This window comes from Castor canadensis, chromosome 2, assembly GCF_047511655.1.
Source record: "Castor canadensis chromosome 2, mCasCan1.hap1v2, whole genome shotgun sequence".
Classification (NCBI taxonomy): domain Eukaryota; kingdom Metazoa; phylum Chordata; class Mammalia; order Rodentia; family Castoridae; genus Castor; species Castor canadensis.
This window is the reverse complement of record NC_133387.1, coordinates 166,445,131-166,469,998: the sequence shown is the minus strand read 5'-3', so window position 1 is coordinate 166,469,998 and position 24,868 is coordinate 166,445,131. Positions and strand designations below refer to the sequence as shown.

General features: G+C 41.7%; 1 pseudogene; it reads left to right on the top strand.

Annotated features, from left to right (window-relative positions):
• Positions 1 to 311: 311 nt before the first annotated feature.
• LOC109676531 (golgin subfamily A member 2 pseudogene) lies at positions 312 to 24,725 on the top strand (annotated as a pseudogene).
• The last annotated feature ends 143 nt before the right edge of the window (positions 24,726 to 24,868 follow it).

The following is a 24,868-nucleotide window of genomic DNA, read 5'->3' as shown; positions in this document are numbered from 1 at the left end:
CAGCAGTCAGAACAAATTGACTAGTGTATCCCTTGGTAGTTATGTTGATCATGGTGTTTTTAGAAGTGAAATAGTTAGGAAATCTACTAAATGTTAACTCGATCTGCAGGAGCAGAAGAGTTTTCTAGGTCAAGTGACCAAGTGAATCATAAAAACAGTCAAGACCCAAAATCAGTTCCCAGATTGATCTTGGTTATAGACCCAGAACCCCTTGGATAAAGAAGAGGCAGGGTCACTTTGAGAAAGGACTCAGGTACAGTGCTAAACATTTATACTGTTACTCTTTCTCCCAGCGTTCACAAAAGGGACTGATGGAGCCGGGTGGAACCGGGGCCTGCGGTGTGGCATGGGGATGGATGCGCAGGAGGTCATCTGGTGCAGGACCTCCTGACCCAGAACTGTGCTCTGCGCAGGGCGAGCAGGAGCTCACGGACCAGGTGCGGCGCCTGCTGTGCGAGAAAGCAAACCTGCTAGGGCAGGTGCCTGCACCTGTCCGCCTGGGCAGCTTTTCTCCCTCTAGACGTTTAATGGCTACAGAGCCGACTGTCAGGGTATTTGATCCAAGCGGCCTCTTACATAAACTTCTTCCAGGCCAGATTCTCCAGCGACACCCTGAAAGGTGGCGTTTCTAGTCAGCCGCCTGGTGGGGTCCACAGAGCAGTGGAAGGTCCCCTACATCAGGAGGGAGAGCCCCATCCTGGCTCAGGGAGGGTGTCGTGCACGCACTCAAGCGCGCCTTCAGTAGGGATGCATACAAAGCCGTCGGACCACACTTGCCCAGACAGGGACAGCAGGGACCCTGGCCTGCTTTGCTTGTCTTTCCTCCACAAATAGCTTCTCAGCTCCAAGCTGCTGGGCCCGACCCTGCTCACCCCTGTGCCTTTGCACCACTTTGCAACCCAGCTCTTGCCTGGGTGGGGACCTACCTGTAAGAAGTCGAAATGACCCAAAATCACCACCCGGGCGATCTCTGTCAACTGCTTCTGACCGCTTTGAAAATCAGAGCCAACTTAGGAAGGACCTGATGGTGTCTGTCACACAAACCATCTCTTGGACACTGATTGGAATAGCTCCGGCCCCCAGCTTCTAGGGTCAGTGTGCCGGGCAGCCAAAGGTTAACATTTTCCTCTCTGGAACTATGTATCGCTATACATTTCTTCCTTTCACAGCTGTCTCGCAGATTGTGCCTTTTGGTTCCAGAAGTCTAGGCACTAGACACTACCTGGGAAAAGTTTACTTTTATAATTTCAATATGTGTTTGTACATACGTATTTTTTATAATAACATACTTGGTGTTACAGAAGAAACAAAGACGATTAAGACAACATGTTTGTCTTCAAGTACACCATTATGATCTGAGAAAAAAAAATCCCAGGTGCATTTTTTGATGTCTGGTTGAATAATGCTTTTATGTGTAAATAATGAATATTTGATTCTTATTTTAGGGCCATTTTTATCTTTCACATCCCAGTTCTTTAGAAAATGTTAAAAGTATGTGCCTCTTAGCAAGGAAGACAGAAAACCCAACTTGAGCAGTTAGGTGTTAGCTGCTAAAGTATTCCTCTGGTGACAATGATGTATTTAAATTTGTGTCTTAACTCCTGCAAAAACAAAACAAACAAACAAACAAAAAACAGTGATAGTGGGTGGGGCAGTGTTTGATCTATGTCCACTTGATTTTATATCCTTGTACGAATTAGATTATTAGCTCCCTCTCTTTATGTAAGTCATTTTACAATTGGAAGCTGTAGTTTTTCTCTTCATTAAAGACTTTACTAGATGGTTAAAGTTTGGTTTGAAATTCTGTGATTCTCTTTTATGGGGCTAAAGAAGGCAAGAAAGAGGAGGATTTTGTACCCTTTGCTTAAACATAGTTTTTCTTGAAAGCCTCTAAGGAAAACCTGTAACTGAAATGTTACAGATTGAAATGTTCATGGGTTTGCCATTTATAGTCAATGTAGTCTCCTAGAATTGTGTTCTTGAATACCTATGTTAAGTTAAACTGATCACTACTTCCTTTGTGGACAATTTATGTACCTGAGAGGATCATGGGGGCAAATAAACACTATGTTTTTGCAAGAGTTAATTGAAAGGTAGGTTGTAGTAATTATTTTATACCCAGTTAGCATTTGGAATGTTCCAAAGAGTCTGAGCCCCTCAGCATGACCCTGTATGTGCCACACTTTTGCAGCACACATATTCTAGCAAAATAAATTGAATCTTGGTCTTACTTGCTGATAATTTCAAAATAGCATTAAAAAACACACCCCACCAAAAAAAGTACAGTAAACCTCATGAGCACATATCTGATAGAATACAAAGACTTTCCAATGAAAGATTGGTATCAACATTTAATAAGTCAAATATAGCATAGAAAAGATTAATTTAAAAAAAGGGACTGATAGCATTTTACTGGGTGACTTTCCCCAAGGAAAAGGAAATGACAAGACTTTTCTGGAGTTATTGAACACTTGTTCCAAACAGTCACAATTCATCCACCCAAAATGTTACTGTGATTCAATTGTCAGAGGAGGGGCTTATGGGGGCCAGGTGATCAATGGAATTTAGATCAGGTATGTATTACAGTGAGCCAGTGGAGTTCCTGAATTCATCCTGTGATTATCTGCCCAGTTTCACCTTGACATCAGATGGCAGAATCTTACTATTGATTCCTTGACTTGTGAAAGTTACTGTGACGGGAAATGCCAAGCAGAAGCTACTGGAACTACTTATAATTAAGAAAATAATAAAGCAAAACAGCAATATTGCATTCTAGAGAGATTGCAGAAACCAGTGCCCCCATCAAGCACTGGGAAGATGCAGGGGGGGGTGGTTCCCATCCATGTGCACACTCTACTCTCCAGCTTGGCCTGTGAAGAAGATAGAGATGCGCCTTGGAAAATAACAGTAGTTTTCAAAAATGTAACCAGGTATTCACCCCAATTTAAACTGCTGTACCAGATGTGGTTTCACTGCATGAGCAAATGTATACATCCCTTGGTACCTGCTATGCACCTAATCAGGAAAATGCCCTTTTGTCCATTCCTGTCCACAAGGCCCACCAGAATTCATTTGCTTTCAGCTGGGAAGGCCTGCAATATACTGTCACTGCTCTATCTCAGGGCTTTCCAGCTCTACTGAACTTTGTCATGATTTACTTCACAAGGATCTTGATCACCATTTTCTTCCCCAAGATATCACACTGATCCTCAACATGATGCATTATGCCAATTGGACCTTGTGACCGAGAGGAACCAATACTCTGGGATTTGCATTAATACATTTTCATGCCAGAGGGTGGACATTAAATTTGATGAAATTTGAAGGTCCTTCTACCTCAGTTAAATTTCTGGGGATCTACTGGTTTGGGGCATGTTAAGATATTCCTTCTGAGAAGTACAGGCCTGTCCCAATATAAAACAAAACAAAACAAAGCAAGACAAAAATCAAAACAAGAAAAAAGATATGCCTAGTGGGCTTTCTATGTTTCATTTGGCTGTGTTACTCCATCCCATTAATCTAGTGATCAAAAAGCTTCTAGTTCTGAGCAGGACCCAGAAGGCTCCGCAATTCTTTGTAAGTTGCTGTGAATCCAACACATCCAAGGTGCTTGGAGCATTGGTGACATGTAAGAATACTGTTTAGAGACTCTGGCAGGCACTCACAAGTGAACCGCAACATATATATCAAGATTTTGGAGCAAAGTCCTGCCATCCTCTGCAGATAACTATTCTCCCTTTGAGCAATAGCTTTTAGCCTAAGGCTATGTGGCTTTAGTAGAGACCAAACATTCAACCACTGGCCACCAAGTTACCTTGCTATCTGACCCAAGGTACAAGTAAGTTCGATGAAGAAGTGGGTCAAATGGCAAGGGTTTCCCAGCCTGCACCTATGGCATCATGGAATGATGCCCATGGTCATTTGAGAGATGAAGAGAAGACTCAGGCCAGGTTTACAGATGGTGCTATGTCGTACATAGGCACTACTCGAGAGTGGAGGCCAGCAGGGCATTCCTGAACAAGAGTTATGAAGGGAAACCCTCCCAGCAGGCAGAACTTTGAGCAGTGCATATGGCTTTGAAGGAGAAATGGACTAGATGTGAGATTATAACCAGTTCAGGGTCTGTCACCAATGGTTTGTCTGTATTGTCAGGGATGTGAAGGCATAATCACTGAGAAGAGGCATTACTTTGACCCCTCCACACCTCCAGCCGGTGCAGAGAATCTCCACTTCACATTAAACGGAGAAACAAGGAGGGCCCCTGGGCCGCCAATTGCCGGCGCCCAGATGGCTTGGGAAGACGCAGACCAGGTGAGCTTCACGGTATGCGGTACTCCCACAGACAAGCCTGGGACAGAGCAGCATAGCCCCCTGGACAGACCAACCTCCACCTGGGGAAAAAAGAGAAACTGAGTAATAAGCAATAAGAGCAATAAAGACACGCGGGAAAGAGGGTGGGGCGCACTGAGCGCCGAAGATTGGGGGAAGGGAATCCTTCCCGGGACTGTAAATAAACAAGCCGGGCGGGCCGAAGAGGCTCTGGTGGGAGCGGGGTGTGCCCAGCAACCAGGAGCAGGAAAGCTTGTGAGAGTGGCAGAGGGAGGAAAACTCCACAGGAGAGGAGGGAAGACCCACGTCCCATGTGAGCTGTAAACAAATGTGGCAGCTGGCAGAAGCAGCAGCACCTCCCAGTAATCAGGAGCAGGAAAGCTTGTGAAAGTGGCTGTGGGAGGAAAACTGCACAGGAGAGGGGGGAAGACCCACCTCCCACATGAACTGTAAATAAACACATAGGCCTGACAACGTGGGTGCAGTGTCAACTTTCCCAGTGCTTGGAAAGGGGAAAGCTTGTAGCAGAGACTCATGCACAGGAGAAATCTGAGTAAACAAGGCCTGCAGGGCCAGGTGAGTGCTAAGTTCACCCCTGAGATCTGCATAAATAACGCCTCCAGCAACAGCAGGCTGACAGCAGCGGGCAGGCAAGCCACAGCTGCAGATACCATTCTCAGAACTGTCTCCAGACTCTTTTTTTTTTTCTTTGTCTCACTACCTTTGATGAGAGAACAACCGAATTACACGTGCAAGCTGAAAAACTTACTGAAACTGTATTGCATTTGAACTTGGGACACTTGGTGGGGTTCTTTTTGTGCGTGTGTGTGTAGTTTTGTTCTACTTTATGCATCCTATTTGATGAGACAACTACAGAACAACATCTGAGGCACCATCTTCAGGATTGGAGACTGAGACGGACACCCAAATTATTAAGACTGAAACTTCATTGCATTTGAACTTGGAGGTCTTTTGGTTTTTTGGTTTTTTGGTTTTTTTAAATTTTCTATTTTTTCATTTTATTTTAATACATTTTTATATATGGATTTTTCTACAATTACTTATTTTTTATTTTTATTCTTATCTTTTTTTTTATTTTTGATTTTCAATCCTCTCTCTGTCTCTCTAATATCTGTTCAGCTTACTGTCCGATTAGTACACTAAAGCTCCCTGTTTATACCTTTGAAACCTTCTTGTCTGATATCTTGTTCTGTTTTCTCCTTCCAGTCTGTGTATTTATTTTTCCCATTTCTTTAACTTCTTGCTTTCCATCTCAGCTCACCCTTCCATTCTAAATATTACCATTGTTATTATTACAAGCTAGAAAATACTTAATTGCACATAGTACAGGGACAGTAACAACACCAAGGACAATGATGGGAAGACAGAAAAAACAGGGAAACCAGTTTCCCCACAGCAAAAAATTAGTACAGGAACCAGAGGGGAATGAAGAGAACAGAAACTCAGATCCAGACTCCAACAAAATGAAGATAAACTATGCTAAAGGACACAATGAAGCCCACAAGAATAATTTAAAAGGAAGACATACTACAGGTACTCAATGAGAATTTTATAGAGATGATACTGGATAGGGTCAACCAAAATGTACAGGAGACACTCAAGAAATTCCAAGAAAACAAAAATAGAGAATTTGAAAAAGCAAAAGAAGAAATAAAGGAAACCATAGAAGCACTGTATAAACACCAAAGTGAAAGAGAGAACACGATGAATAAATGGATAAATGAACTCAGGACAAAAATAGACAACATTAAAGAGGGAACCAGCCAGGATATGGAAAACCTCAGAAAAAAGAAGGAAACAGAACTGCAAAACAAAATGGAAGGCCAGTCCAGCAGAATAGACCAAACAGAAGACAGAATCTCAGAACTTGAAGATGAAATGGTAATTAAAGGAAAAACCAAAGAACTATTAATTAAACAACTCAAGACCTGTGAAAAGAAAATGCAAGAACTCACTGACTCCATCAAAAGACCAAACTTGAGAATCATGGGCATTGAAGAAGGAGAAGAGGTGCAAGCGAAGGGAATGTGTAATATATTTAACAAAATAATAACGAAAAACCTCCCAAATCTAGAGAAAGATATTCCCATACAGATGCAAGAGGTCTCCAGGACAGCAAACAGACCATATCAAAATAGAACTACCCCACGACATATCATCATTAAAACAATAAGTTCAGAAACTAGGGAAAGAATATTGAAGGCTGTAAGAGAGAACAAACAAGTAACATACAAAGGTAAACCCATCAAAATCACAGCAGACTTCTCAACAGAAACATTAAAAGCAAGAAGAGCGTGGGGTGAGATCTTCTGGGCACTGAATGAAAATAACTTCAACCCCAGGATACTCTACCCAGCAAAACTATTATTCAAAACAGATGGAGCAATAAAAGTCTTCCGTGATAAGCAGAAACTAAAACAATATGTGACCACAAAGCCACCACTACAAAAGATTCTTCAAGGGATTCTGCACACAGAAAGTGAAACCCAACTTAACCATGAAAAGACAGGCAGCACCAAACCACAGGAAAAGAAAAAGCAAGACGGTAGAGAGTAACCTCAACTTAGGTATACACAATAAAACCTTCAACAACTAAGACAACTAAATGACAGGAATCACCACATACCTATCAGTACTAACGCTTAATGTTAACGGACTTCATTCACTCATCAAAAGGCACCGCTTGGCGAAATGGATTAAAAAGGAAGATCCAAAAATTTGTTGCTTACAGGAGACCCATCTCACAGACAGAAATAAGCATAGGCTAAGGATGAAGGGCTGGAAGAAGATTTACCAAGCCAATGGCCCCCGAAAACAGGCAGGAGTAGCAATACTTATCTCTGACAAAGTAGACTTCAAACCTACATTGATCAAACGAGATAAAGAAGGACATTCCATACTAATGAAAAGGGAAATAGACCAAAAGGAGATAATAATCATCAACCTGTATGCACCCAATGTCAATGCACCCAATTTCATCAAACATACCCTGAAAGACCTAAAAGCATATATAAATGCCAACACAGTGGTTGTGGGAGACTTTAACACCCCATTATCATCAATAGATAGGTCATCCAAACAAAAAATCAATAAAGAAATCCAATATCTAAAATATGCTATAGATCAAATGGACCTAGTTGATGTCTACAGAACATTTCATCCAACTTCTACAAAATATACATTCTTCTCAGCAGCCCATGGAACCTTCTCCAAAATAGATCATATCCTAGGGCACAAAGCAAGTCTCAGCAAATATAAGAAAATAGAAATTATACCGTGCATACTATCTGATCACAATGCAGTAAAAGTAGAACTCAACAACAAAAGTAAAGACAAAAAACATGCAAACAGCTGGAAACTAAATAACTCATTACTTAATGAAGAATGGATCATCAATGAAATAAAAGAGGAAATTAAAAAGTTCCTAGAAGTCAATGAAAATGAAAACACAACCTACTGGAACCTATGGGACACAGCTAAGGCAGTCCTGAGAGGAAAGTTTATAGCCATGAGTGCATATATTAAAAAGACTGAAAGATCCCAAATCAATGACCTAATGATACATCTCAAACTCCTAGAAAAACAAGAACAAGCAAATCCCAAAACAAATAGAAGGAGAGAAATAATAAAAATAAAAACAAATAGAAGGAGAGAAATAGAAACCAAAAAAACATACAAAGAATTAATGAAAAAATAAACAAGATCGATAGACCCCTGGCAAAGAAAAAACCCAAATTAGTACAATCAGGAATGCAAAAGGGGAGATAACAACAAACACCATGGAAGTCCAGGAAATCATCAGAGACTACTTTGAGAACCTATATTCAAATACATTTGAAAATCTTAAAGAAATGGACAGATTTCTAGATACATATGACCATCCAAAACTGAACCAAGAGGATATTAATTAACTGAACAGATCTATAACACAAAATGAAATTGAAGCAGCAATCAAGAGTCTCCCCAAAAAGAAAAGTCCAGGACCTGATAGATTCTCTTCTGAATTCTATCAGACCTTTAAAGAACTGATACCAACCCTCCTTAAACTGTTCCAGGAAATAGAAAGGGAAGGAAAACTGCCAAACACATTTTATGAAGCCAGTATTACACTTATCCCAAAACCAGGCAAAGACACCTCCAAAAAGGAGAACTATAGGCCAATCTCCTTAATGAACATTGATGCAAAAATCCTCAACAAAATAATGGCAAACCGAATTCAGCAACACATCAAAAAGATTATTCACCATGACCAAGTAGGCTTCATCCCAGGGATGCAGGGGTGGTTCAACATATGAAAATCAATAAACGTAATAAACCACATTAACAGAAGCAAAGACAAAAACCACTTGATCATCTCAATAGATGCAGAAAAAAAGCCTTTAATAAGATCCAACACCATTTCATGATAAAAGCTCTAAGAAAACTAGGAATAGAAGGAAAATACCTCAACATTATAAAAGCTATATATGACAAACCTACAGCCAGCATTATACTTAATGGAGAAAAACTGAAACCATTCCCTCTAAAATCAGGAACCAGACAAGGATGCCCACTATCTCCACTCCTATTCAACATAGTACTGGAATTCCTATCCAGAGCAATTAGGCAAGAAGAAGGAAAACAAGGAATACAAATAGGTAAAGAAACTGTCAAAATATCCCTATTTGCAGATGACATGATCCTATACCTTAAAGACCCAAAACACTCTACTCAGAAGCTTCTAGACATCATCAATAGCTATAGCAAGGTAGCAGGATATAAAATCAACTTAGAAAAATCATTAGCATTTCTATACACTAACAATGAGAAAACTGAAAAAGAATGTATGAAAACAATTCCATTTATAATAGCCTCAAAAAAAATCAAATACCTAAGTGTAAACCTAACAAAAGATGTGAAAGACCTCTACAAGGAAAACTATACACTTCTGAAGAAAGAGATTGAGGAAGACTATAGAAAGTGGAGAGATCTCCCATGCTCATGGATTGGTAGAATCAACATAGTAAAAATGTCGATACTCCCAAAAGTAATCTACATGTTTAATGCAATTCCCATCAAAATTCCAATGACATTCATTAAAGAGATTGAAAAATCTACCATGAAATTTACATGGAAACACAGGAAGCCACGAATAGCCAAGGCAATACTCAGTCAAAAGAACAATGCAGGAGGTATCACAATACCTGACTTCAAACTATATTACAAAGCAATAACAATAAAAATAGCATGGTACTGGCACAAAAACAGACATGAAGACCAGTGGAACAGAATAGAGGACCCAGATATAAAGCCACACAACTATAACCAACTTGTCTTTGACAAAGGAGCTAAAAATATACGATGGAGAAATAGCAGCCTCTTCAACAAAAATTGCTGGGAAAACTGGTTAGCAGTCTGCAAAAAACTGAAACTAGATCCGTGTAAATCACCCTATACCAAGATTAACTCAAAATGGATCAAGGATCTTAATATCAGACCACAAACTCTAAAGTTGATACAGGAAAGAGTAGGAAATACTCTGGAGTTAGTAGGTATAGGTAAGAACTTTCTCAATGAAACCCCAGCAGCACAGCAACTGAGAGATAGCATAGATAAATGGGACCTCATAAAACTAAAAAGCTTCTGTTCATCAAAAGAAATGGTCTCTAAACTGAAGAGAACACCCACAGAGTGGGAGAAAATATTTGCTAGCTATACATCAGACAAAGGACTGATAACCAGAATATATAGGGAACTTAAAAAACTAAATTCTCCCAAAACTAATGAACCAATAAAGAAATGGGCAAGTGAACTAAACAGAACTTTCTCAAAAGAAGAAATTCAAATGACCAGAAAACACATGAAAAAATGCTCACCATCTCTAGCAACAAAGGAAATGCAAATTAAAACCACACTAAGATTCCACCTCACCCCTGTTAGAATAGCCAGCATTAGCAACACCACGAACAACAGGTGTTGGCGAGGATGTGGGGAAAAAGGAACCCTCTTACACTGTTGGTGGGAATGTAAACTAGTACAACCACTCTGGAAAAAAATTTGGAGGCTACTTAAAAAGCTGGACATCGACCTACCATTTGATCCAGCAATACCACTCTTGGGGATATACCCAAAAGACTGTGACACAGGTTACTCCAGAGGCACCTGCACACCATGTTTATTGCAGCACTATTCACAATAGCCAAGTTATGGAAACAGCCAAGATGCCCCACCACTGACGAATGGATTAAAAAAATGTGGTATCTACACACAATGGAATTTTATGCAGCCATGAAGAAGAATGAAATGTTATCATTCGCTGGTAAATGGATGGAATTGGAGAACATCATTCTGAGTGAAGTTAGCCTGGCCCAAAAGACCAAAAATCGTATGTTCTCCCTCATATGTGGACATTAGATCAAGGGCAAACACAACAAGGGGATTGGACTTTGAGCACATGATAAAAGCGAGAGCACACAAGGGAGGGGTGAGGATAGGTAAGACACCTAAAAAATTAGTTAGCATTTGTTGCCCTTAATGCAGAGAAACTGAAGCAGATACCTTAAATGCAACTGAGGCTAATAGGAAAAGGGGACCAGGAACTAGAGAAAAGGTGAGATCAAAAAGAATTAACCTAGAAGGTAACAAAAATGCACAGGAAATTAATGTGAGTCAACTCCCTATATAGCTATCCTTATCTCAACCAGCAAAAACCCTGTTCCTTCCTATTATTGCTTATACTCTCTCTACAACAAAATTAGAAATAAGGGCAAAATAGTTTCTGCTGGGTATTGAGGGGGCTGGGGGGAGAGGGAGGGGGCAGAGTGGGTGGTAAGGGAGGGGGTGGGGGTATGGGGGAGAAGTGACCCAAGCCTTGTATGCACATATGAATAATAAAATAAAATAAAAAAAGAAAACTGATGGTCATAATTTCCAGGAGGTAGGTGTGTGCATGGACTTTAGTGAAAGGGCAAAAAAAAAATGACAATATATTTGTACCATGTGACTGTTCACCAAAGGGTGACCTCAGCAGAGAAGGGTTCTTATTATCAAGTAGATAGGATTATACTTTCTGGATACTTAAGTCAGCCTGTTTCCCAGCCATCCTTGTCATTGCCCAGTGGGTTCCTAAAGAAAATGGCCATGGGAGCAGTGATAGATGGTACATATTGACTTGGCAACCTGGATTTCCACTTACCAACTCCAGTCCTGCCATATCTACTGATGAGTCAACCAAGACCAACACCCAGTCCCTGATATGACACCATTCTCCAGAGGGATCAGCCTGCTGCTTGATGGCAGGTTGATTACAGTGGATTTCTTACATCATAGAAGTGGCAGCATTTTGTTCTTACTAGGATAGGAACCTGTTATGGATACAGATTTGTCTTCCCTGCATGCAGTGCTTCTATCAGAACTATCATCCGTGGACTTAAGAATGGTTCATCTGTTGTCATGATATTCCATACAGCATTGCTTTTGGTCAAGGAACTCTCTTCACAGCAATTAAAGTCCTGCAATGGGTGCATGCTCATGGAATTCACTGTCTTACCATGTTCCTCATTGCCCAGAAGCATCTGGCTTGAAAGAAGAGTGGCATGGTCTTTTGGAGACTCAGATGCCACACCTATTATGTGACAGTACCTTGCAGGGATGGGGCAAAGAGAAGACTGAATCAGTGTTCAACGTAAGGTGCTATTTTTCCTGTAGTCAATATGCACGGGTTCAGAGATCAAGGGATGGAAATGGATGTGGTGTGGCACTACTTCCTAATACCCCTAATAACCCATGAACAAAACTTTTGTTCCCTGTTCCCATAGCTTTGGTCTCTGCTGACCTAAGAGATCTTAGTCCTAGAGGGAGGAAGGCTTCCATGGAAGAAATGACAATGATTCCTTTAATTGGAAGTTAAAAGTGCCACTAGTCCACTAGGACTCCTCATGCTTCTGAATCAGCAGATGAGGAAGGGAATTTTTACCATGATGGTCCCGAGTACCAGAGGAAATCAAACTGCTACTTCATAATGGAGGTAGGGAAGAATTTGTCTTTAGGGGAGTGCAGGAGATACCCTAAAGTGACTCTCAGTATTACCATGCTCTGTGATTAAGGTCAAGGGAAAACTGTACGAACCCCATTCAGGTAAGAATGACCCAGCAACTTTAGCAGTGAAGACTGTGTCACCCACCAGATAAAGAACTATGATCAAATGAAGTGCTAGCAGATAGCACAGAGAACATGGATTTGATAGCAGAAGAAGGTAGTTATAATATAAGCTATAACCTCATGATCAGTTAAGAACTGAGGATTTTGTTATGAATATTTCTTTTTATTTTGTTATGAATACATTTGTCTGTGTATTTTCTTCCTTCTCTTATCCCCTTATCATATAACACAAGATGTGTTGACTTTAGGTCATAATAGTTGAGTATTGCTAACTTTATATAAGTGTTTAAGGTAGGTCTATCGAGAAGAGCAAACATCAACCAAGGATCTTGCAACTGTTCTTGGGGAGTAGGTTTCTTACTACATTTTAATTTGTATGCATAATAGTTTTATCATGTTAAGTAGAATTGTGAACTGGTTATCACCTTTATTTGGAGATTAAATGCAGTTTAAAGAGATACACGAGAACCAGGGTGACAGGGGATAGACTTGTGATGATTAGTTTTAAATGTTGACTTGGCTGGGCCTTGGTGTCCAATATTTGTTCTATTAGACGCCTCTTTGAATGTGGTTTTGGGGTGAGCTTAACATTTAAATTGGTGTATTTTGAGTAGGGCAGATTATTTTGCAAAGTGTGGGTGTGCTTTGTCCATTAGTTAAAGGTCTTATGTTAAGTATATTTGTCCCCCCAAAATGCATTTGTTGAAACCTAACCCTCCATATGATGGTGTTGGGAGGTGAGAACTATGGAGAGTAATTAGGTTTACTTAAAGGCCTGAGAGAGGATCTCCCATTATAGAATTATAAGAGGAGGAAGCTGTCGTTCTTTCTTTGCTATGTAAGGACACAGCAAGAAGATAGTCATCTGTAACTAGGCACCTAGACAGAAGGCCCTTAGTAGAAGCTTCCCAGGCTGGCAACCTATCTTTCCAACTTCTTGACTTCAAGAACTGTAAGAAATAAATGTCTGTTATCTAAGCCAGCCTATGATACTTAGTTATAGAAGCTTGAGCTAACTAAGAAACTTGACTAGAAAAGACTGACCTCTCACAAGCAATAAGGAATTTGCCAGCAGACAGCCTTGGGCTTGAACCACAATATCAGCTTTGGCCTGGGTCCCTTGCCTGTCTACCCTGAAGGTTCTAGACCTGCCAACCTCCTGGATTGCATGAGCCAATACTTAAAAACTGCCCCCACATCTCTCTCTCTCTCTCTCTCTCTCCTCGGCCACCACAGACACATGCATATATGCATGCACACACCCTGTTGGCTCTGGTTCTCTGGAGAATTCTGATTAATGTTGTCAATTTGCTGGCTCACTTATCAAACAACCTAGCCATTCCATTTGCCTGAGAGAAATTAACCATATGTTCATAAAAGAACTTATCCATGCATGCTTATAGAATCTTTTTTTTCTGATCGCCCCAAACTGGAAACACCTATAATATTCATTAGTAGGTGAATTAATAAATTCTGGTATATATGTGGAACCCAACAATATGGAAGAAGAACTACTGATACAGCAATGTGATGAATCTCACTGATTATGCCAAGTGAAGGAAGAGTAACAAGAGAACTGATGGTATGGTTTCTATTACACAAAGTTCTAGAAAATTCAAACTTATTTGTAGCATCAGAAGGTAGGTTGATGGTTGCCTAGAGATGTGAGTGAGGCCAGAGATTATAAAGGAGGATAAGGAAACTTTTGGAAGTGATGGATATGTTTATTATCTTATAACAATAATTTACAATGTCAAAGCACATCAAATTGTATCTTTTAAATATGCGCAGATTATTGAATGTCAGTTATACCTCAATAAGCTGTAAATTCCCCAAACAACAATAACAACAAATAGATATATACCATACTTCATGGTGCTCACTTTTTAGTGGGATAATAATTGCTAATATTTACAGTGTAATCCATGGCCCGGCAGTGTCTTACATGTGATATAGGTCATTTTTAATGCACAGGCAGTATTATTACCTCACACTTATGGAAGAAGGTAAATTTCAGGTAACTTGTCTTAACCTTTCTAATCAGAGAGTCTCTGACTCCATTGGCATTCTCACAAAGGGCACAGTACAGGGGGAGAGTCAAGTGTGAGGAGAGACAGGAGCACAAGGGAACCTAGAGATGGAAGAAGAGCCTTGTACTCCATATTCAGGAGCAAACCATCTTGCAGGTCTGAGGATTTGTCAAAGTTTGTCATCCACCAGTCAGATAAGATAAGAATCAGCAGAAATGCATCAAAATGAAAGGAAGATGGGGGCAAGGGAAAGAAGAAAGGAAAGAGAGAGGAAGGAAGGGAGGGATGGAAGCGAGGGAGGGAGGATGAGGGATATTTTGTTTTTTCCTTCAAATAAATAACAACCCAGGTAAATCCACTTTAAAGCAGCAGCGCATTATGCTTGCTTAACTTGTGGCTTACCAGAATGTTAAATGTTAACCTTGCCCTTTACCTTATCTATAGTTAATAGAGAAAGATGTGAACCCTGACTCCTACTAATCAGAAAAGGGGGCAGTGTTGTCTCAGGGATAAAAACCCCAGTGGACTTCCCATTTGGTGTGCTTGCTTATCAGACCTATGTCGATGGCACACCCTTCTGCAGAAGTAAAACTTTTAATCATGTTGACTGTTTCCTGAGTCTTATTTCTAATAAAACTCAACCTAAATCTGCACAAATATCAAATCATAATGTCAGGGTGAACAAAAGGAAGTCATGTTAGAACTTGACCCCCACACACACCTTGAAAGTGACTTACTGGAAACTCTCCACTCAGCTCTAAAGAAAAACAAACTTCCACATTTAGCTATTTACTAGAAACTCCCCACCTGGCCTAGAAGAAATGACCTACCCTTAAGCCATTATCTCAGAGGGCCATTGAGAATTTTCCTGCCCAGTGCCCTTCCCGAGACTTCTCCCCCCACCTCCTATACCTATTCAAGTCTGTAAGTGGCTGTGGGCACAAGTTCTCTTGCTGGGGACCCCTCCACAGGGCTTCTTCTCCAGATAAACCCTGAGCTGACATTTGAGCTGTCTCTCCACCTATCCATTCTGTGCCTTTTTCAGTCTAACAGAAGCTATACAAGAAAATGAGTTCTGGATTTTAGAGGTGCTTTCTTGTTGTTAGAATTGTTGCAAATTTCATAAGAATTTTGAAGTCAGAGTGGTATATTTGGCTCATTTCCCAGTATTTTACATGAAGCAGTTGGACTGCCATTCTGAGAAGGAAAATGGTATCGTTAGCTCTGTTAGGCAAGTAAAAAGTGTCCTCTGAATATTGTTTAGTCTGACTAATAATAACAATTAATAACCTAAATGAGATATTGTCTCTGCTTTAAAGCTTCTTTCAAAAAAATAATTCCTTGAAATGTGTTATTTTTTTTTACCATGACTTTATGATAATTATTCAGTCAATTCCATAAATATTTATTGAGTAATCCCAGGCATTTGGGGTAGCTAGCAGAGGCGCATGAGAGAGGGGCAAGGCGTTAGGGAGAGTTAGGAATGTAATGATCAATAAGAACCTCATGGATCCTAAAAACTAGTATCTTTCCATGTGTTCTAAGAGGCAAATGCTCAACGCTAAACTACACACCCAGCTCTCTCCTTTGTTTATAAGAAGCACACTTGTCTTCGCTGTGTTTTTTCCAATACTCAAAGTAGAAATGAGATCAAAGAAGCTGCACTAGAGTAGTAGAAGCACTGGCCCCCAGTGTTGCCACTCCCCATTTGGTACAGGCCCCAAAACTGCTATGGCTGGAGTTTGGATATTTGGTTGTCCATGAGAAAATGAGCATTTGTTGCACTGAGTCCCCAAAACAAAAATGCCCTGTGCTACTGCAGGAGATAAGATCCACAGAAGACGGGAAGTTAAAATCAACTAACCAGAGTGCTGCAGACTGCTCACATTAGCCATGTGAAAGCCAGAGGAACAGCCAGTCATTTAGCTTTTAATTTGGATGGGGATGCTGCTGATTTGGAAGGGCAGATGACTGAGTGACAAGTGCTAATCAGCCCAGGAAAAGGTGTGAAGGAAGCCACAGGGATGCCAGGAAATGCAAATCACTTGGACAAACAACTGAATTGGAGCAGAAGGAGGAAAATGGAATTTTTAGATTGAGTTCTTTTTTAAAAAACAAACAGCAATAAACTATATTTTTACAGATGCCGTCTTCATTTTGAAAGATTTCTAAGTCCTCCTTCAGTTTATTCTTAAAAAAGAAGGGATAGGGCTTCTGGGACATGATACAAATGAGAACTGCCTAGGTGAACATGGTGAGTAACATCCCCACATCTCAGAAATCATTGGCTCGTTTCCTATGTTGCATTAAATATATAGACATGGTATAATTTTCTAAACCCAAATACAGGCCATCGGAAGTAGTCAATCAATTAAAACCTATTTCTAGTATGTTGGGATTAAAAAAAGAAGAAGAAATATTCATTCCCTGCCATTTGGAAAAGAATGATCAAGGAGATGAGTCATACCATTTTAAATATTAAAATTTTTCATTTTGAAACTATTTGCGGAATGAATGTACAAATGAAACTATGAACTGAATGAATATGCAAATGAAACTATTTCTTGAATAAGTGTATGAATGAAACTGTTTGTAGAACAAATGTGTGAATGAATGGAATGGATTATGCATTTGTATTTGGCACTGGATGCTGAAAGTAATTCCCTAATGACATGGTAACGTAAGTTTCACAGCAATGCAATCATACAAGGATGCCCTTGAGGCTTAAATGTGAATTGAGACCACACTTTCACTTATGGTGTCTGTCCTCACCCATGGAGTTGGAAATATTGGAGCAATTCTAAATGGTCAGTGGTATCAGCCAGTGGGCACTGAGGAGTCTGCTGAGAGAGCGCTGCCTAAGTGTGAATGATCATACACACCTAAATTTTGCTGCAATCTTTACATCACCTCCACCTCTGCCTTCATCTTTACATGAGGCTCCCCATGTGCTCATGTCTGTGCTCAAATCCCCCTTCTTACAAGGACACCAGTCATATTGGATTAGGGCCCACCCTCACCCTGTAAGATCTCATGTTGACATAATTATAGGAGAGAAAAAAATAAATCCTCCCCCCTGGTTCTGAGTTCTGAATCAGGACCCCTATAATAAAAGACAAATTGATAAGAGAAAAAAATCAGTTTATCAACTATATATTTCCTTTGTACAAGGGAGAAAACTCAGGGAATTAGTAATTCTCCAGAAAGTGACTTAGGGACTGGCGGAGAGGCTCAAGTGATAGAGCATCAAATGCTAAAGTTCAAATCCCAGTACCACCAAAAAAAAAAAATCCCTACAGAAGGTGACTTACAGCTCTAGTATATATGCCACCTTCAACAAAAAATCAGAATTTTTAGAGAAATGATGGTTTCTAAGGACAGGTGTTTTAGAGGAGACTATGGGAGAGGTAAAGAAGAAAAGAATGATAGAGACTGAATAATATTGAAACTCATCACATCTGTGTGAGAACAAGACACAACAAAATATACTGAAAACTACTGAATAATACAGGCTTGGGGGGAAGGGTAAAAATATAAATATATTTATAGGTAAAATACCATGGCAAAATCCCACTGAGCAATGAACAGAGACTAAACAACGGAGGACAGGAATGTAAAATAGGTCATGTTAAGGGGCGGGGAGGACTGAGAGGGGGAGGGTAAATGAAGAGGGTAAAGGAGGGTGAATATGGTTGATATGTTCTACACATGTGAAAATGGCACGTTGAAACCTATTGAAGTCATTTTAAGAAGGGGAGTTGGGGAAGAGGGAGAACAATGGCAAGGATGAACCAAATTGGCATATAATGTATGCGTGTGTGGAAATGTCACAATGGACCCCCACATAATGCTAATACAATATTTTAAGAAGTAAATAAAGTTGACTTCAGTGACCAGCCTTTGTCCTTTGCTGGTAGAGAGGAGTGGAACACCCACCTTCATATGTTTATGGCAAATATGGGATGGGCAGAGAGCTTGTCTTGTGTCTGCTTCTCCTCAATGTCATCAGCTCAAGACAATCCTCTGGCCAATGTGGCATATTTTGAAGGTGCCAGAATGCTACCTTCACAGTCTAACCCACAGGACAGGAAGAGACTGGTGGGAGCTGGAGCAGGAGAAGCAGGAATGAGAAGCATCAGATTTAACTGGAAGGACATGTTTTTGAGTTCCTATGAGGAAAACCCATGGAAATTCCCAGAAACCTTGGTGCAGGTCTTGTGAGTGGTGGGAAGTCACACCAATAGAGCCAAGGGACTGAAAAATACTATTGTATTTCCTGAAAAATTAAAATACTGTTGCTATTAAGGAAACATGATTCATATGTGACTCTGTTTGCCTCTAGTTCTTCATATATCTTTAGGTTTAACCCTCTGAACAGTGTCAACCTCACTGCAGTACATAGAGTAAATATAAATCTAGGGCCAGGTGTGATGACTCACATCTGTAATCCCAGCTACTTCTGAAGCAGAGAGTGAGAGAATCACAGTTCAAGTCTAGTCTGGGCAAAAAGTTAGCATGAGCCCATGTCAACAAAATAAACCAGGGGTGTGGTGGTACACACCTGTAATCCCAGCTATGCAGAAGGCATAAGGAGGCTGATTGCTGTCCAGGCTGGCCTGGGTAAAAATATGAGACCCTAATTCAAAAATAATGAAAGCAGAAAGGGCTGGGTATTTAGATTATCTGCCTAGCAAGTGTCAGGCATTAAGTTCAAATCCCAAAACTGCCAAAAAATTGACTTGATATGTGAGTCTTTATTGTAAGCAAACATGAATTCTCAAATCAAAATGTCAACCAAATCCATCCACACCTTCCGCCTGAGACTACCAAAGAATCTGCTCCAAGAAACAGCAAATTAGAAAATACCATTTTGATAGAACTCAGTTAGTACCCAATATTCTTAGTGTAGCCCTGTGATGAAGCATGCATCTAGGGTCTTCCCACTGTTGGGGCTCAGAAGACAATACCCCCAAAATGTGGTGCTTTGACATGCTGAGCTGGAGAAACAGTGTGGGAACCAAGGTTTCTGGGACCCTCCTTTATCCCCAGTCTGTATCATCTTTGATCCTTTCTCTCCTGAAGTTCCCTTATTTGACTACACAAATTTCCTCCCTAGAAGGAAGGTAATTGCTGTGAAATGTCATTTACAGAAGAATTAACTGCTTTCAGAAGAGACTGAAACTCAAACACCACACCTAGAGCCCAGAGGTCTTTGTATGGTCTTTGGGCCCATACATTTCCCCTAAAAATCATTCCCCACCTCTCTAAAAATGTCTACACCCCTTATTTCCTTCTCCCTTTATGAAGACTGCATTGAAGCCTCAACCATGTGGCCCTTCTTCACATTTCATATCTTATGTAGTTCCCCTGCTCATACATATGTTATTAATTTGTATGTTTTTTCTCCTGTTGATCTGTCTATTGTCAGTTTATTTCTGCAGCCCCTATGTGACCAAAAGCCTGTACCCAAATTTTCAGAAAATATCATTCTCTCGCCAGATGCAACACACAGCAAAACAAGGATCTGCACCTTTAGATGTTTGTACAGAGAAGAAAGAGATGTGGCAGGTGTGAGTACACTTAGCATCCAGAACACAGGAAGCTCAGATGAGGCAGGAGGCAGAGGGAGGCCAGTTAAGAGCAGAATTACCCAGTTGTCACACAGTTCCTGCTTTATCTTGCATTCATTCTATGAAAAATCAGTTATATTCTCCTGGTCAATTTGTCTTCCTTTAACCCAATTCTATCATATTTTGATTTATGTTCTAAAAGGATTTGATATGATAGAATGTATATTTAATGCAAACATATATGTATTTATGGATTTATATTCAGCCTTGTAGATCTCTGGGTGACTAGCAAATTATCAAACTATTTTCTATTGTTACAACTTCAATTGATAATGCATCAATGATGCATAAACCTATGCACTATGTTTAGTTGAGAATTACTGTGTTTTTTGTTTAAAATTCTCAACTTGGAGCAGTCCATCTGTTCAGCTATTCTTGTTTTATTTTAGGATTTTATTATTTTCTTAAATGTATGTTTTGAGCTAGCTCAGTAATTCAATGTTTGCACACACGAAAACAGACTCTTGTTATTATATGTTTTAGTATTCCATAATGTATGTACAAATAAAGATAAATCTTACAGTGTGTTTCACGTACACAAGTAGGAGAAATTATTGCTTCTGATAATTTTTATGGTAGTATTGGAGTTTGAATTCAGGGCTTCACTTGCTAGGCAGGTGCTCTACCACTTGAGCCATGCCTCCAGTCCTTTTTGCCTTAATTATTTTTTGAATAGGATTACACATTTCTACCAGGGCAGGCCAAGACCACAATTCTCCTTTTTAGGCCTCCTGAGTAGCTGAGAAGGTAGGCATGTGCCACCACACCCAGCTTAATTGCTTGAGATGAGGTCTCACTAACTTTTTGTCTGGGCTGGCCTCACAGTGATTCTACCAATCCAAATAGCTGGGATTATAGGCGTGAGCCATCACACCCAACTCCTCTTGTAATTTTTGATAGATTCCTTTGAATTTTCCAATGATAGGCTATTAAAACTGGCAAAAAGTAAAATATTTATTTATCTCTTTTATTTGTTATTGTTTTTTCCTTCTCGACTATCATCAGAATTTTTTAACTATCTCTGGGGCTTTACTTTTCTAATCATTAGACTATCTCTAATACTAAATGAAGCAATTTCCATTTCTACAAATCTTAATATATGCTGCTTTTAAGATCAAAATAGAAGGAAGAATATATAATCAAGAAATTCAAATGCTATATATAATTTTACTTCTGTATTCAGTGAGACCCCACCATTTCCCTGAAGACTGTCCTCTAACCCTCTGCTTAAAGCAGTTGCAAGAAGATTCACCCCACTAAAACTAGGATTGATTTTGTTGTTCTGTCATGGGCGAATGTAGAGGAACTCGCCCTTGCCCCTTAAGGAGTGTGGTGGGAAAATGATATGCCAGTCGCCCAGTGGATGAGGAAGCCAGGGCTGAAATGCTGCAAAGAGCACTTGAAATGTTCCCACTTGCTCGAAATTCAATCCGTGGTCTGAAAAAGAAACACCAATCAACAAGGCCCATGAGAAAGGAACAACTATCAGCGAAATCCCAAGTAAAGTCAATAAAAGTCTGTCTGTCCCCACACCGATTTCAGCACAGCAATAGCAACATTTCTCTTGCTGCCTACCTTTCTCTTAACAGTATGATAAAACCATCTCTGCATTTCTTACAAAAAAAAGGGGGGGGGGGCGGCGGCGCAGAGAGACCTTGAAGAGGGCTGAGGTGGATGGGCTGCTGTTCATGGTGGGGGTGGGGGTGGGGGTGGGGGGACATATATACTCACGGGGTATCAGAAGGCCCCACGGCAACTTCAGCAATCCTGGAGAAGAATGGAAGGAAAAAAGCTGATTGGACCGAGAGCTGCTCTGAGGGGAAGGGGGTACCTCGGCGGTACCATGAGATCAGAAGCTGGGAAGTAGGAGATGAGACTAGATCTGGCTGGGAGGGGTCAGATACACTATCAGGATCAGGAACTCTCCAAGGAAGGAGTGTGTGTGGGTGAAGAGGGGCTGTCTGGAGGGCTGGATGGGGGATACCCTGGAGGTGATTCTACACTTTGAAAGTATGGGACAGCACTGTGTGGAGTCAGGGAAGGGACTTTATAGTGATGTGCTGTCCCCTGCTGCCTGCCCCTCACCCACCTCCTGAACCCTGGGGTCCGAGGGTCTGAGCAGCAGCAGGAGGGCGGCGTCCGTCTTAGGTCCTCCAGATAACTATAATTTTGTAATGGACACCCAGCAAGAACCAGGCCTGCCCCACCCCCCAAGTGGGTGGTGTTGGTCATTGTTATTACACTTGTCCCTCAGGGCTAGCACGGGAGCTGACCACACCCCTTTCCCTTTCATCTTTCTCAGTGGCCAATGGGATGGGAGCGTTTAGGCCACGCCCACGTTCCAGGTTGCCTGGCATCCAGGGATCTGCGTCCTCTGGCTCACAATGCTGTGAGTGATCGTTGGAGGTAGTCGCAGTGCTTGCTCGATCCGATTATCGTAGTGATATGGTCCCCCCACCTTCCCAGTCCCCTCCCCGTGATGTCAGAAGAGACCCGACAGCACAAATTGGCTGTAGGCAAGAAAATACTTCTCGAACACCAGCAAAAGAGAAATCCTGGAGCGAAGAAAAAGAATAAAAGTCAAAATGGCAGTAAAACAACCACGGCCAAGGATTGTCATTCATTTGAGGACATCCTTAAGGTCCCAGTGTCTGACCTTAATGAGGCAGCGCTCCCCTCACTGGAAAGTGGAAGGCGCCCAAAGACTACTCGACCACTGCACCATCTGCAGATGGTGTCATCTATGTCATCTACCAGTGTCATGACATCTCAGAAATATGCTGACAATGGCCCTAATATTGAAGACAAAACCAAAACTTTTTCGACAGCCGAGAGCCTCCTACAACTTTCTCGTGGGTCAGCATCTATACCCAGTGCCAACCAGAAGGGCCTCACATCTGATGTAAAGAATCTGGAGAGCCAGTACCACCGGTTAGTTACTGCCCTGGACTCCAGCCATTTAACGAATAACCAACTCAGGAAAGAACTAGAAGAGTTGAAAAAGGAACATCAAGAGATAGTTAATCAGCTAAAAAAGGAGAAGAAACAATGCCAGCAGGCGCTGGAAGAAGAACGAAGAACTCTGAAGCAACAGCTGCAGGACCATGTTCGAACTATTGGAATCTTGGTAGCTGAGAAAGCTAATTTTCAAACAGCTCTGGCCCATGCGCAACAGACAGTGAGGCAGAAAGAGGCGGAGTGTGAAGATCTCACCCGCCGCCTGCGGCCTTCTGAACCGCTCATGGATGAAATGAAGAGCCAGCTGCCTCCACAGCCTCCAGCAGGACCATCCGAGGCCGACCAGCTGCTGCAGGCGGAGGCCCAGCAGTCACCAAAAGAGCTGGAGGACCTAACAGCACAACTGCGGGCCGAGCAGCAGGAAAACGAGCGCTTAAGTCGCCTCAATCAAGAACAAGGAGAGCGGCTGAGGGCGCTGGAGCGGGAGGCCGAAGTATGGAACCAACAGGCCGAGAATCGGAAAAAGATTCTCGAAACCATAGACAAGGACCTTACCAACACTAGCCGCGCGCTCCTGCAGAACAGCCAGCTGAAGGAGCAGCTGGCTGAGCTGCAGGGTGGATTCAATGCGCTTACCAACAAGAACACTGAACTCACCAGCGCCCTGCACGGGGAACAGCATATCAATACCCAACTGACTAAGCAGGTGGGCCAGCTGCAGGACGTGCTTGGCAAACTAAAGGACATGGTGGAGGGGAAGACACAAGAAGCTAGGGGACTGCAGCAGCAGAAAGACCAGTGCCTGGCCCACCTGCAACAGTGCGCGGCCGCATATCAGCAGCACCTGGGGGCGTACCAACAGCTGACATCCGACAAGGAGGACCTGCACAGGCAGCTGCTAAAACACACCCAGCTCCTGGAACAACTGCAGCAGGGAGAGATCCAAGGCAAGATGGCCTTGGAGATGGCCCTGCGGGAATTAAAGGAGACCCAGGAGCGGCTGGAAGTCACCAGTCTGCAAAATCAGCAGCTACAGGCCCAGCTGAGCCTCGTGGCTCAACCTGAAGAAGAAGATGAAGTAGTGGAGCAAAATGATGAGGCAGCGTCTAAGTCCACTTTAGCTACCCCACAGGACCTAGACAGTGCCTTGGCCCCTGGGAGCAGGGGTGACTATCTTTTTGTAAAACGCCACCAGATCACACAGGTGGCCATGGACAAGCTTCAGAAGTGCTTCCTGAAAGTAATGCAGGAAAAAGTAGACCTCAAGGAACGTGTTAAAGAATTAGAGCATAAGTGTGTCTTGCTCTCGGGGGAGACAGACACGATTGGAGATTACATAGCCCTGTATCACAGGCAGAGGGCAGTGCTAAGAAAACGATATGAGCAGAAAGAGGAATATGTTCGCCAGCTGACCCAAGACAAGGAAGACCTGAAATTGAAATTAGTGGAGCTGCAGGAGCAAGTCATCCGGCTTGAAGGCAAGCATAATAAAGGAGAGGGAACACTCCTGACAGCTGCTGAGTCGACCTCAGGCCCCTGGGAACTTGAAGATACCACGGAACAGGATAGCTTTCTAGAGGTAAGCCTGGATGTTAGCGTGCAGAGGAGGTTGGGGTGACTTTGCCCCACAAGAACCTCACTGAGCAGCACATCGTGGAGCCGTTGTGTGCTACACAGCAGAATGCAGAAAACAACCTTTGCATCCCCTTTTTCTACGGGGCCCACAAAAATGGTGACAAGATGAAGATCACAATTATTTAA